A 9729-nucleotide genomic window follows, 5' to 3' on the forward strand; every position below is an offset into this window, starting at 1 on the left:
AGTTGTATTGGAAGCGAATCGGTTTTAAATTTGGATTGTACGCAGGGAAGAATTGCTTTAATCTGTTTGTTAGGAATAGGGTTAATATTGTTGTTATGGCATCTGTGTAAAAATAATGTTCTCCTTAATAACCAGGGGAGAAATGTGGTGGTTAGCTTTTCTAGGTTGCCTGAGCCAAACAATTAAAAGGAATCAGGAAGGATTTTGGGGTCACAATCTCCATTTGGAAGTAATTACGAAATCTATGAAGATAGTTAACCAGAGGGATTGCTGGGTGTGTACCCACTTCCCTGAACATTCCAACAAGGGCTTCCCCCTAATTGGAGTGCCTCTTAATTTTTCCTTTATGGAATTTATGAAACAGATAAGAAATGATAGTGATCAAACGAAATATGATGAAACAACCGAACAGGAATGGGAAGTCCAGAGTGTGACAGGAGATTATTATCAATGTATCCGAAGATGTAATAATAGTAATAGATGGTGGGAGAAAACTGTACTTTATGGAAAGCAACCGATCAACTGCAGTGGAGCCATTAAGGTAGGAGGTTATAAAGATAGCTCTCATATACCTGAAATAGGTTATAAGTGGCCAAGTAAGGAACTAAATGGGTGGCGTGTTCCAAAAGGTAGTGGATGGTATTGGTTGTGTGGGAACAAGGCACGAAAAGTGCTACCTCCTAATTGGTCAGGGACGTGTACTTTAGGGGCAATAATCCCTAATGTTACTATAAGAAAAGAATTGGGTAATAAATATCAAAAATCCTGGCTAAGAACATTCATGAGGAGACAAAAGAGGGTCAGTAATCCTTTAATAGATCGACCTACTAGGTTTCAGTCATTCGTAAGGTGGCTGTTTCCACAACTGGGAGTGAGTGAACTTGAAAAAGCAATAGTAAATATTTCAGCAGTTATTGAAAAAAATAGGGAATAAAACCTCTGATGCCACTGCAGCTTTACAAGAGGAGGTTTCAGAAATTGCTAAAATAAGTACCCAAAACAGGATGGCTCTAGATATGTTATTGGCATCTCAGGGAGGAGTATGTACAGTAATAAATACTAGTTGCTGTGTATATGTGGATCAAAGCGGGAGAATTTCTACCGATCTAAATGAAATCTGGAAGCAGACTGAAATCTTACATGGGGTTCAGAAAGATGATACTTCTTTCGGATTTGAAGAAACATGGAAATGGTTGACTTCCTGGTTCCCTGATGTGAGCTCATGGGTTAAAAAATGTTTAACAATTTTGGGAATGGTGCTAGTAGTTTTTGTATGCGTTAATGTAGTGATTCAATGCATATCCAAGTGTTTTACAAAATTAATATGGGAAAGATTTTAAAAGAGTGAGACTAATATGAAAATGATCATAGAAGTCTCAAAGGGGGGAATTGTTACAAGACAACTCTGAGAAGCTCAGAAAGAATGTTTGAAGTAGGTAGATTTGGATAACTTCTATCTTAGATAGAAGTTGCTTAGCCTGAGTAGCCGCACACTTGCTTAGCATGAGTAGCTAAATTTGCTGAAGCCTTAGGCCGCGCTCCTAGTTCGGTAAGAAAGGGCCTCAGAGCTGGTGCAGGCTGGAAAGATAAGGGAGTTACAAGCAGTCTGCATTCCTGTGCCCCACTCTCCGAAAGGGAGGATGCCAAGGCTGAGAAATAAGGCCTGTTTGGGCGCCAGGACCTTGGGAAGCAAAGCTTCCTCGCACTGTTGAAACAGTGCTGATTAAGGGGTCTGGATTATGTCTTCTTCCTCAGGGCCTTGGGAGATAACACCTACTGTCCCTGCTGGGGCAGTGTTAATTGACCAGGACCTTGAGGAGCAGGGGTGGGATCCAGGGAATGAAGAAATCACTAACCAATCAGTGTAAAAGGGAAAGTCGTAAATCTGGCAGTTTGTGTGTATAAATGCTACTTGAAAAGTTGGGGGGGTGTGCTTGATTTGTGGGAAACCACCGAGCACCCAGGCTTGCGCAACTCTGAAATAAATAAACAAATGTCTCTCCTGAGTGTGTAATTACTGGCTTACTGCACACCGGGCAACGAATCTGCTTTTCGGACAACAGGACTAGTAAAGATTCCACCAGGTAAGGGGCAGTTACATGCTGCAACATGCCCTTCTTGCACACAAATCCTCCCTAAGCAAGTCACTCCAACATTTACCCACTAATTTGCTCAGAAGAGTCACACTTGCATGCACCTGACCGTTATATGGTACGAGAGAACTGTACTAAAGTTCTGCTCCTTAGTTCTGCTGATCTTCTTTGGCTTCCCAAAAACTTCAGAAGGACTAAGGACTCAGCTCCTTAACACGTTCATCATGTGCCCAGTCACAGACTCATCAACAGCAAACACCAAGTCCAGCACATCGTTCTAGGGAAACGAAGAAAAGAAATATTCGTACTCGTGTGTCAGGAAGCAACCAGTTCTCCTCGTGTTCTTCTGACGTTCATGGACTACCCAGCTGAAGGCCCATCGCTACCTACATAATTTAAAAAATGCACAAGCATTAACATCACCTACCCCTGAAAGGTTCTAACAGACTTGTGCGGCTTCTGGTCAGCCTAGCTGAGACAGGCCACCATTTCCCTGTCCTGGTTACATGGCCAGCCTTCCACCTGCCTAAACAAGGGGGAGCACGTGCCAGCACCTCAGCTGCCTGAGATCACAGCTCAACAGAAAACTGAGCTTAAACTGCTAACAAAGAGAACTTCTGCTAATGCTAAAGGACGTGAGCTGGGAAGAGGTGCGGGCAGATTTCCTGCGGGGCATATTTGTCCTTGAGAGAGGGCTGGCACATACTGAGAGCAGTGGTTTCCAGCCCAGGGGCACATGAAGCAAATGAAAAGATGCAACACCTACAGGCTACCTAGATGCCTGCCAACACCCAGACTCAAACGCCTCTGTCCCTGACCTGGCCCAACTGCCTACTCCCAACGCTACCGTTCCCCAGCAAGCCCAGAGAATGGGGTCTGCAAATGTGCCGTGGGATTGGTCTCAGGGCGACCAGGGTTTAGGCAGGCAAGGATCAGGCCGCACGGCCATACACCCCAGGCATCCCAACACACCCAGCCCCAGCAGTTCAGAGAACAACAAGATGCGTGCAGCATGTGCACAGACCCCGGAATGCAGACGGATCTGCAAGCACGACCAACTCACTGCCAAAATCCAGTCTTTGCCTAAGAAGGAACTGCTCCTCCCCTGGGCAAGCCTAAAGGAGAGTGGGGGAAAAGAAAGGGCGGACGGGGCAGAGAGAGACTTTATTTGATAACACACCTGCCTCATCACCACCTTACCCTGCTACTGCCACTCCTCTCAGAGTCACCACCCCATCTCAGCCCCTTAAGGTAGCTGTTTCTGACCCACACCTTCTCTCACATCCTACCACTGCGTCCCCTCCTGTGTGCAGGACACCAGGCAGCCCAGACACCCTGTCCTTGCTCTCAGACGCACTCCCCAGTTTTGACCTGGCTGTCAGCTGAGGCAGACCAGAGAGGGCTGAGAAGGGCCGCTCTGAACACGGTCCCACAGAGGGACACAGAAGCAGCAAAAACCCATCACAGAAAGGAAAATGAAAAGCAAGGCAGTCTCGGCAGGTGCTCAGAGGAGACTGGGGACCCTCTGTACTTGTGCCTGTGGCTCCTGCAGGCTCTTTGCATGCTCTAAGAGGTGCCCAAATGCGGTGACCTCGACAGGCAGGAGGTTACGCGGTGTCTCCGGGGCTGCGGTGGGGTGTGCGGGGCTGTCCTGGGTTCTCGGCCCTGCACAGCCACCTCACCCTCCCATTGCCCCGGGGCTCTTCCCTGGTGCTGCCATCATACCGGGCCATCTCGGCGCCACCCTGTCCCGGCTCTGCCGCTCCTCACAGCCACTGCCACCCTGGCCCCACTGTTGTCCGAAAAGCCGATTCGTTGCCTGGTGTGCAATAAACCAATAATTACACACTCAGGAGAGACATTTGCTTATTTATTTCAGAGTTGCGCAAGCCTGGGTGCTCGGTGGTTTCCCACAAATCGAGCACACCCCCCAACTTTTCAAGTAGCATTTATACACACAAACTGCCAGATTTGCGACTTGCCCTTTTACACTGATTGGTTAGTGATTTCTTCATTCCCTGGGTCCCACCCCTGTCTCTCAAGGTCCTGATGAGGGGAGATCAATTAACACTGCCCCAGCAGGGACAGTAGGTGTTATCTCCCAAAGTCCTGACAAGGGGGAGATAGTCCAGACCCCTTAATTAACTTTGTTTCAGCAGTGAGAGGAGGTTTTGCTTCCCAAGGTCCTGGCGCCCAAGCAGGCCTTATTTCAAAGCCTTGACATCCTCCCTTTCGGAGTGTGAAGCGCAGGAATGCAGACTGCTTGTAACTCCCTTATCTTTCCAGCCTGCACCAGCTCTGGGGCCCTTTCTTACTGAACTAGGAGTGCGGCCTAAGGCTTCAGCAAATTTAGCTACTCATGCTAAGCAAGTTTTATACTTAAAGTTAGACGTTATCCTAATCTACCTAGTTCAAACATTCTTTCTGAGCTTCCCAGGGCTGTCTTGTAACACCACTGCCAGGCCCCACAGCTACCCACAGGCCCCACGGCCCCTCGCACCCTCCCATCCCCCCACTGCCCAGGGGCACGGGCTGCCCTCGGCACAGCCCCGCCTGCTCCCCCAAGAGACGGGAAGCCCCGCCGCCCGCGCCAACCTGCGGGCTCTCCCGCCTCTGAGCAGCCCCTGTCCGCCGCGGGACACACGCGCTGGGCCGCCGCAGCGGCGCTGAGCGGCACCCGTACCCGGAACTACACCTCCCGGCGTGCCGCGGGGCACAACATGGCCGCCCGGCAGCCGGACCGAGCGGACTACATGTCCCGGCATGCCGCGGGGCAGGGCGCGCTGCGACGTTCCCCGGCCGCGCTGCCGCCTCGTCCTTGTCGGCGGCCCCGGGGTGCGGCCCCGGCCCTGCGCAGGGCTGCCCCGCTGCAGGCCCTCTTTGGGACCGGCCCTGGTGCTCCCTGCTCCGGCAGGTCTCAGACCCTCCCCAGGGCTCCCCGTCTGGCAAGAGACCCAATGACGAGCTCTGGGGCGCAAGCAGAGGACGAAGCCCAGCCCGTCAGGGGAAGCCAGGCGAGCAGAGGGCCATGTGGCACACTGCAGCACACAGGAAGGGCATTAGGACAACCCCAGCCCCGGAATACAGACTCCTGCGTGGCACGCAGCAGGACAAGTGGAGGGCGCTGGGGGGCACTAGGAGCACCAGGAGCAAAATCAGGGGCTGTCCGTGTCCGTAGTCCTTAAAGAGAGTGATCTTAGGGCATGAAGGCTGTGCTGCAGTTGTAAGTAGCTGCAGAGGCCAGATCCTGAGTTTCTGTTCAAACTCTTGTAGCTTATAGGCATAATCACTCTTGAAAATGCCGTGCAGTCACACGCTGAGCTACAGTATTTGGGGTAAGGAAGTGATGCTGCACCTTCTTTCTCGTGCGGAACATTTCCAATATCGAAGTGAATCCGCGTGGCCTCCCAGGTAGCCGGATGCTAGCCGGAAGGCAAAATACAAGCAGCCCATTGCAAGGGGGTGGGAGTGTAGCAGCAGCATGCAGTCTTCATGGGCGTTGGTCTGAGAGGCTTGCTCTGCTACCAAGCTCCTGGTGCCTTTTAGTACAGCTGGCTCAATGCCCTTTAAGTTTGCCTGGATACTTGCTGACACTATATGGTGGCACTCTGAGTAGGGTTTTTTGTGGAAGTGTGTTGAAGTCCTGCTGTGGAAGAATTGGGATAGACACACTAGAGCATGAAGACCCTGAGGAAGATCAGAGCAATTTCCAAGTCGATATTGGCACTGAGCACTTTGGAAGGATTAGTGCAATTCAGTCTGCATCTAACACGCATGCCATAAGTATATGCTCAGGTGTATGATTTTGCTGCCTCTTTTCTTGTGGGAGAAAGTTGGAACTCAGCTGGAAAAAGAAGAAGTCTGGTTTGTAACCCCAGGGAGTCAGAGTGGCTACCTGGACATGGCCTTTTGTCAGAACAGGAGCTTCCAAAGCAGAAATGTCTGGTAATTTATAGCGCTCAGCAGCACGTGCGTAGACTATTCTGTGGTCATAGCTTGCAGCTCTTGATGTCACTGACTGTGGCAGGAAGACAGTTGTTGGAATGCTGCCTTTTAGGCGTCTGTTTCTAGTAGGAGGTAGTTCACGAGCTGGCACCGAAAGCATATCTATCAGCAACAGTGCCCTTTCCCTTTTGTTGCTGTAACTATTAACCAAAAAGTACCTTTGTGGGGAGGCTGTTTGAAAGAGCAGCCATGTGGCCGTGGTGGCAGGAAGGGAGGCAGGAGCTGTAGGCTAAACCACCTGACAGAGTTGGGAGAGGTAGGGCAAAAAAAGCAGGCCCTGCTCGCCTCCTCGCAACATACAGTAGCACGTCTCTGAGGCCTCCTTCCCTTCTCCCTTTTTAAGCCGCATACCAAATATTACTGAAGCATGCACAGCTCCCTGGCTGTCTATGACACCGTCATCAGCTGACGACAAAAATGCAACACACTCTGCGCACTGCAGCATGTGCACATGGGTGTCGACTGGTCTTCCGTGTCCTGGAAAGAGAGCCCATGCACAGAGAGACACTTTGTGCCTTCTCACCTCAGGCAAAGCACCTTCCCATGGGACAGCACCTGAGTACACGAGGGGACTCCTCCTTTCCTCGGAAAGCACAGCACTGGTGAGGGAGGCATTATTCGCCTTCTAAGGCAGAGCATCTGAAATCTGTGTCAAACTGCTTGGCTCTGCAGAGGCAGTGAAAAAGTGCCCCAGCAAAGGAAAAGGCTGCAGTCAGAGTCTCACAATCCCAGCGAGTGAGTCAGCAGCCGGAGGAACTTATCCCAGGCAGAGCCGCTGTCTCCTAAGGTCACAAAGGCAATCGCAGACTTCTCTGGAAAACCCGCCTGTGCTTGTCGTTGTGCTCTGGGCATCACAAGGACCTCCAGGGTGAAAGCAGCAGAAGCAGCTCAGACACAGAGCTGCCTTTCTCCCTAGATTGCACACTGTCTCCCCTAGGCAGCCTGCTGCTCACTGCCTAGACTCCAGCTGGGCAACTCTCCTAGGCGGAACCTGAGAGAGTTACTCCTTTGCACAGCTCCAAGCACAAGGGTCTTCTCGTCTTTGGCGTCCTTCAGGGCTGCAGCCATTGCGACAGAGCAGTCAGTTGCACTAGTGCAAAGAGGGAGAAGTGCCTCACCAGTTTCTCCAAGCCTCCCCTTGCTGGCACAGCGTGGTTCCCTGCTGCTGGGAAGACAGCAGCCCTCTCAGGGCAGGCACTGCAGTGGGGCTGTAGCACGCAGGCAGCTCCTGCACAGCTAGCCCCGGGGTGTTCCCCTTGACTGCCTCTGCCAGCGGCTGGGCATCAGTGCCCTCAGCAGCGGTCTTCAGGGCCGGCTGTAGGGATGTGGGGGCCGGTGCAGGAGCCTGGAGCGGCCTGCCCTCCTGTCTCTCCGAGACTGCACCGAGCTGCTGCTCCCAGCATCCGGGGAGCCCTGGGAGGATGCCAGCGCTGCCTGGCTGGTGCTGGGGCAGCCTGGTGCCAACAGCCCGCAGGATGCTGTAAGGGGAGGCAGAAAGGTCAGCAGATCCACCCCACGCCTCTTGGGCTGGTGAGGGCAGAGCAGTGCCCCCAACTCTCACAGGGCTGGAGAAGCTCCACCACACCCACCCTGACCACCCCCTGCCAGGGCCTGCCTGGCACCTGCCTCTAGCCCTGGCACCCAGGTCCTCAGCCCCTTACCAGTGCTCTGGCCAGCACAGCCGTCACACTCCCACAGCCCCGTGGCATCCCGCACGGAGGAGCACTGGCGGTGGGTCCCACTGGCAGCACACGAGGAGCACAGCAGCAGCTGCCATGGGCTGGGGAAGCAAAGAGGCTGCTGAGCAGGGAGGCCCCAGCAGGGAGTGATGCCAGGAAGCTCCCACCCCCAACCAAAGACCAAGGGGACGGAGCGGGACGGTGCCCACAGAGCTTCCTGGCCTGGCCCCACCTGGCTCTCAAGTGTCCTGGCTGCCCGTATTCTTGCTGAGACCAAAGAGCCTGGGCAGAGCCCAGCAGCACCCTCCACTCCTTGGAGGAGCCCTTGCTCAGTGCTAAGAGGGGCATGCCTCCTCTGCAAGAACAGCATCCCCGTGGGAGAGGTGCGTCCCTCTCCCTCACCCCACCCCAGGGAGGGCGTCCCTCCACCTTCTTGCAAGCCCTTCACACATCTGGCCACACTCCTTGGAGGAGGCTGGGAAACTGCTGCTGCAGAGGCTTACCCCTCCTCTTCTGACTGCTCCCTGCCTCCCCTGTAGAGGCACTGGCTGGCATCGCAGCGGCTGTACGTTTCAAAGAGGTCTGCAAAGTTCTCCTCCTCCTCCTCCTCCTCACGAGCCAGCCTTCTGCAGCCGAAGGAAGGCAAGGACATGAGCCTGGCCACCCCTGGCACCCCTGGGCAGAGCCAGCATGTTCCTGGTCTTCTGAACCTCCTTCTTTCCATCACCTCAGTGAAGCAGGGGACCAGGCTAACACACTCGTCTTCATTCTGTGCCCACCCCAGGCCTGAGGTTCTCCCGCTGCCAAATGGCAATCACACCTCTGACCTCTGCTCTCAACTGCCTGAGCAGCTTGCCCCAGAAGAGCTTTGAGGGCCAGAAGCTGACCCCAGTTGGAAAAAAAAAGAAGAAGAAAAAAAAAAAAGGAGTATCTGGGAAAGTTCAGGGGAGAGCAAATGCCTGCAGAGCTGGCAATACCCCAATAAGCAAGAGCTGCCTTCTTGCTCAGCAAGTGTGACTCTTGGGGCTGGGCCTGGGCCTGGGGCATTCTTGCAGGCAGGCCGCTTTGCTCCTCTCCTCCAGGCAGCTGCTCTTGCTGGGAACACAGCCTGCCTGCAGCACTGTGGGCTGGCCTGGCGCAGCTCCCTGGGCATTCTTCTCTCTCCTAGGCCTGGCGGAAGGGAACAAGGGACCTACCTGATGGGGATTCGGATACCCAAGCGCAACATCTCTGCTGGGAAACTGTCCCCGTCTTTGCACTGCGGGCACCTGAAGTTGCTGAAGCCAGACCGCAGAGCTTGTCCCTGCAGGGGAGACACAACCAGCCTGAAGAGGACACTGCTGCTGAGCACCTCCTGTCCCGAAGCCTAAGGGAGGAGAGACCACCGTGGTGGGCCGTGCAACCGGGGCCGGAGTGACTGAGAAGGCAAGGCAAAAGGCCTCGTGTGGAGGACGTGGCCCAGCTGGGCAGCAATGGAGGAAGAGGCCCTGGGATTCCCTTCCGTTCCGTGCTGCAGGCCCCAGGGACATGAGCGGAGCAGCAGGCAGGCTGCTGGGCACTGAGCCCCTCAGGGGATTGAGACCATCCAGGGAGGTCTGCTGAGGGCAACCTCTGCAGAAGGCCATGAGACGGGGGTGGGGAGAGGGCAGAGAGGGGCTCAGCCCTCCTCATGCCCCCAGGGAAAAAGCCAGGTGGGAGGAGGTCTTCCAGGCTGTCTTCTGTTGGCCCCAGCATGGATGTGTCTCAAGAGAAGCTTTGCATGATCATGGAGAGTCTCCACAGTCCCTGCACCCTCACCCTTGGGGGTCTTCAAATGTGGCTTGCAGAGCCCAGACAGCCTGGAGAGGCAGGTGAGGGAAGGGTCTCCTAACCTGGATGCAGCCACGGTGGAACCAGGCATGCTTGCAGAAGGGGCACACCATGGTGCTGTAGGAGATCCTGTCCTCCACAGG

Source organism: Dromaius novaehollandiae, chromosome 6 (assembly GCF_036370855.1).
Source record: "Dromaius novaehollandiae isolate bDroNov1 chromosome 6, bDroNov1.hap1, whole genome shotgun sequence".
NCBI classification, from domain to species: Eukaryota; Metazoa; Chordata; class Aves; order Casuariiformes; family Dromaiidae; genus Dromaius; species Dromaius novaehollandiae.